The 5,791-nt window shown below is 28.0% G+C and overlaps 1 non-coding gene across 1 annotated transcript; it reads right to left on the bottom strand.

The window, feature by feature from the left end:
- Positions 1–4,791: 4,791 nt before the first annotated feature.
- Positions 4,792–4,909, bottom strand: LOC121119141 (U5 spliceosomal RNA). Its single transcript, XR_005864687.1, has one exon. It is a non-coding gene; the product is annotated as a U5 spliceosomal RNA (small nuclear RNA).
- Positions 4,910–5,791: the final 882 nt, after the last annotated feature.

Here is a 5,791-nt window from a genome sequence, read left to right as displayed (position 1 = left end):
ACAACAACAACAAGAATTATACATAAATGATGATGATACTTTTTAAATGTGTATTCGGCATGCAACCTAGTTTATATATTTACTTATTTATTTAATTTCCTTTGAATCGTATTCGTGCGTAAAAATTTAGTATATTAGAACTCACGATTCATTAAGGCCTCTTCTGGCCATAAAATACATCATGTTAATATGTGGATAAATATGTTTGTAAAAAGTAGGCGGAAAATTAATTTGTATTCTGGTGTCTAAATAAGGATGGACATTTTGTAGAGCACAAGAACATGGTTGAAGCGAGACATACGATACAACTGAGTTTATAACCTTGTTAATATCAACTGCCTGTAATATGACTTTAGTCATATAAAATAAAGTAATACAAGAAAGAGGAGAACCTTCTACAGTATTAGTGTAGGGAAATTATAATTTGTGATGGGACGATTAATTAGAATTGGAGAATTGGGCATTTTTTATGAAATCGGAATCAGAAAAATAATGTTTAATTTGCAAGTTCGATTCTTGTTTATTACTCGTATTTAAATATTTATTATTTTTCTAGGTGAAATGAAAATAAAAATAAAATGTACCAAATTAAGGAATTTATGATTTTTACTAAGAAAATTTAACATTAGATTTTTTATTCAAAAAATATAATATTTGAAATTTAATTAAATTTTTCAAAAAATTAAATTCCTGTTAATAACTATATATTTTTCAAATTTTTTGGATTTAATATTTGATTTGTTTTGAAAAAAATTTTATGTTAGACATTTGATTTTTCTTTATAACAGGTGGGAATTTTTGAAATTTAAAAAAAAAAATTGTTATTCTCGGAATTTTTTTTTCAAATATTTAATTTTTGGTGAACAGCTGTGAATTTTTTAAATTTTGTTTCCAAAATTTTAATTTTTCGAAAAAATCAGTATATTTTTTTTTAAATTCAAAAAATTAAATTTTTTGTGAATAATTATAAATTTTAAAAAGCAACTTAATTATAAAATTGTATATTTTTTGATTGTTTTGCAAAAAAAAAATCAAAACACCAATCGCCCTCCCAAAAAACTAAAATATATATATAATCTTGTGGATGCCCCTGATAGCAGAATGTTATTTTTTAAATATTATTTAAAATCCTAAAGAATCGTTATTTTTAATTTTAACTAAAATCACAAAGACTATATTTAAAATTGCCCCCAAACTTGGCAGTAATTCATCATTCTGAAAGAGACATGAACATCACGACGATCTATTAAACTATGAACAAAAAATAAGAAGGAGCACACGCACCAACCGGTTTTCCTGTCCTAATCTCCACGCTTTTATTTTTCTCAACACATTGCCAATATCAAACAAAATCCTATAGATAAGATTCAAAACATTTTATTATTATCCCCCCCTCAATAAAATAATAATAATAATAATAAATCGAACTGGAAGAAAATTTTTACGATGATATTAAATAATAATATTTATTTAATTCAAAAGTAAGTCCAGTCTTGCTCCCACTTTCTCATTGCACTCTGCAAAATACATATCACTACTCACGAATCTATGAATTTCGAACCAGTTGACATAGTAACTTTCAGCTTTAAAAGGGGATAATATCGTATAAGACTGCAGGCTTAGCACACCGAAGTTCAACCGATCTTACGAATTTTGATAAAGAAGGATGAATAGTGTGTAGTGGCCGTAATCCATATGTAGTTTTATACTTTGCAATCGTAAAATTGCTAAGTGCGACCAAAATCGTGCAGATTTAAAAAATATAATTGGTTAAAAAGTAAGGAAATTGTGTGGCTTAATTATCCTATTGTACACTTTTATAAAGTTATCCTATTGATTTTTCTCCTTTCATCTTTTCCCCCTCTTATTGAATTACCAGTTGTTTACTTTCAAGTGACAACAGCACTGTTGTTGTCGGTAATATGGAAGTTAAACCCTTTTTTCGGTAGAGTGAAAGGAATTTATGAACTGGTGCCGAGTACTTAAATGGGTGTCAAAATGGCGTAGCAAATAAAAGGAATTAAATTTTTACTGTTCATCAAATGTATACCTTGTTTTCTCAAATATTGTTGAGTCATCCGTTCTCAGAGCCAAGTTTTATCATATATATCAGACCATTAGAAGAAGTAAAAATATGTTAATACATCTATTATTCATTCTTATTTATGTTGAGTAATCAATACATTTTCCAGGATAATATATTTTTCTAAAATTATCTTACTTACCTTGTCCCTAATCCAATCAAAACAAAACTAATTATACAAATTTAGCCATATCTTCGGGGTTTCAGTATCTTCTAACTACATTTAATTCAATTAGTAATGTTTTTCTTTGATATCAAGTTATTTCCTATATTAAGGATTTTTGTTTGACTAAAGCCATTTCATAAAGTATTTTTATTTACTCATTTTATTTACATAAAAATATGTATTTATTCATCAATATTTATGATGTGCCCTTCAATGTAATCCCCCTCAGATACAATTCACTTGTGTCAACGCTTTTTCCATTCCTCGAAGCACTTCTCATAAGTATTTCTCGGTATAGGCTTGACCACATCCAGTGATGCATTCTTTACCTCCTCTGTCGTGGCAAATCTCCGTTCTTTCATAGGTGTCTTGAGTTTTGGGAACAAGAAAAAGTCATATGGGGCCAAATCCGGTGAATATGGTGACTGAAGCATGATTGTGGTGGTGTTTTTGTCCAAAAAATCTCTCACAAGCAAATCATTTCAAGTGTTTTGGAGCACTTTTGTTCATTTTTAAATAAAATTTGATGCAAATTCTTTGATCCATGTTTTTCAATAGCAAAAAATCGCCTAACACACAAAATACTTCAGACTGCTCTGCCTCTCACAAACGAGAGGTGAGTGTACTAATATAAAAACATAAAAAATTGTACATACCAGATGTACGTTTCCACAAAATTTGAAAAGTCACTTTACTTTTCAACGCACTTCGTATATCAGCTCTTGGTTAACAACTTCAGGTTATGGGGGAATTCTTTGTCTTCAGTTAATCTGCTTTATAGTATACTTTTGTCTCATCAATTAATTTAAATGTTCCCTTTAAAATTCACTTTTCCTTGTCTCATACAAGAAAACTATTTTTTTTTTAAAATTAAAAAAATGCTTGTAATAAAAAAGTCATATGCTGACACAAAATATCAAATAATCCATATATATATATATGTTTATATAACATATCTAAATTAATAGTCTCCACCTAATCCTCAAATATAATACTTATACAGATATACACTTCTTTTCTCCTAAAATAGAACACTAAATATATAGTTTTTTTATTGCAACTTTCTCTAGACCATTAAGTCATAAAATACAAGTTTTATAGAAAATAAAAATAACATTGGTAACAATTAGAGCAAAAATAATGGTATATATATATAGTTATAACGTTTAAAATTAGATAGACAAGTCAATTTGCAAATATTATTCAACTGCAGTAAATATAATATATAAGTAACAACTTCAAAAGAGACATTGAAATTAGTCTAAAAAATAAAAACGTAGTATATAAATATTTAATGATCAATTAATATTTTAAAGGTTAATAGAACTTGTTCAGTGTATGTACACATAGTTCTTTGTAGTATAAAAAACACACTGAATAATTAATCAGACATTTTAGGTATTAAGTAGTTGAGCTTACTCTGTTATCAAGAACATGACTTTTATAAATATACCTACATAGGCATGTATTTGTAGGATAGTCCAACTTAAAGTTATTTAAAAACTTACTAATTACTCATTTTAAAGTAATGTTTGATCTACACATTATATTTATCAAATCATTGAAAATGAGTTATTTTAAAAAACACATTGTCTGTTGCTTTTACAGTCAATGATATCCAATTAGATATCAATAAAGGAAAGCAGGGCTACTTCTTGGAATGATTAATTTACCGTTCTTCAATTTTGAGCTGTTTTCCAGTAACTTAATGGAGTAACTACTTATCAGTGCTGCATTCGCTTTGGCAATTTAAGAGTGGTAATTACGGTGTAGACTAATCGTCTAAATACAATATGTCGAACGGACAAATAGTCGAATTTATAAATTAATATTAATTTAAGAAAAAGCATATATATTTATCTTTAAAGATACATTTAAATGAACAGGGAAAAACGTTATGGTAAATCGACAACGAATGATTTCAACTTTTCCAGAATTATCATGGTCTCAGCTATTAATAGTAGCCTGATTGACATCTCAAAGAGAACCAAGGACATGACTGTAAGGACGACTTAGCTTGTAGGTGCTGTTTGGACTAAAATATTAGGTTAATAATTCTTAGCCTCTTTGTATTCGAGATCTGTTTCCTGCGACTTAGCACTCTTGGGGCGGTTGAAAGGGATACTCTTTGAGGTAAACTTCAAGTCCAAGGCCTTACTTAAATCAGCCATTTTCAAGATATGATTGTACTAAGAGCCAATATCGGTTACTTGAACTTTATGGGAGTTGAGAAGTATAAAAATAATTAAAAAAACGAAAAGATACCAACCCGTATAGCCTGCAATATAGCCTACCAACATGAAAGTTCATATTACAGCCAAGGCATAACTAGCCACGTTATAAAATTGAAGCCAGAAATTGCAATATGTTTTTATATTTTCCAAATAAGCACAGATCTCAATATTCAATTAACAAATTGTTTTAATATACAGAAAATGTGAAAAGTTTCACAACTTTTTTATACTGACATATTAATGTAAACCTGTCTTTTACTATATAAAAATGCGTATTTAAAGGACTTATATTTAATAAAATTAGATAGCATGGAAAGGTTCCCTTTACCAGAGAAATACCTCAAATCACCTTCAGGTGGTTCTCACATATGGAAATATTTAGTGTAAGGCAAAAGATTTATTTGTGATGTATGAAAACAAGAGAAATGATGGTAAAGTTAAATACTAAATCGTTTTAAACCAAAATTTATTCCAATATATTCATGTTTGAGAAAAAAAAATAATATATGTAATGTGCCACCATAAAAATAGGCTTGAACTGATATATTGAAGATTGATCAGTAATCTAAAAAAGTCAATTAAGTTTTACTCCTTAAATATCAATTATTTTTTTGGTTCCTTGGGTATAAGCCAAGGTTTTTATTTTCTTTATTACTTGTCACAAAACATAAATATATAATGTTAAGCATCATTGACTTAAAAAACTGTAACTTCTAAAATCTGAAAGCCTTATTAATAATATCGCTGTACCAAAAGTAATATTTTGCTGATATAAGGGTGCATAATGGTCTGTCAAAAATCATTTGATCCTTTCTTATGAAGTAATATAGCTAGAAAAATATATACCCTTTTTTTTCCCAGTCTGAATTTATGTTGACATGTTGCATTATACTATAGTGATAGTATTACAAGTGATCTTTAATTTCAGAAACTGTTCGAATAGATTTAAAAAAAAATTGTAATTAGTCGATTTCCCTATGTGCGTTAGATTTTGGAGATTTTTTTCTTCATTTATACGTTTTGGGACCTCCCGTATCCGTATTGGTCCATACACAAGTATTGAGATAGTAATTTTTGAAAATATTGTTATGATCTTGATCTAAATATTATGAAAGTCTTGGTTTTGTATTAACTTAGAAAGAAATTTATAAAGAAAATATGTTAAATTATCCCTCTCCACCTTCATAGGAAAGTTAATTGGTCTTTGAATGCTTTGAACACAACGCCATCAGTTGATTATAGGCATCCAGAATCTTTCTTCCTTTGTATATAAAAAATAATATTTCACCTCTTTTATGTTTATAATAA

The sequence above is a fragment of the Lepeophtheirus salmonis genome, chromosome 5, assembly GCF_016086655.4.
Source record: "Lepeophtheirus salmonis chromosome 5, UVic_Lsal_1.4, whole genome shotgun sequence".
NCBI lineage: Eukaryota > Metazoa > Arthropoda > Copepoda > Siphonostomatoida > Caligidae > Lepeophtheirus > Lepeophtheirus salmonis.
Note: the sequence above shows the minus strand (reverse complement) of the source record. Positions and strands in the feature narration are given on the sequence as shown.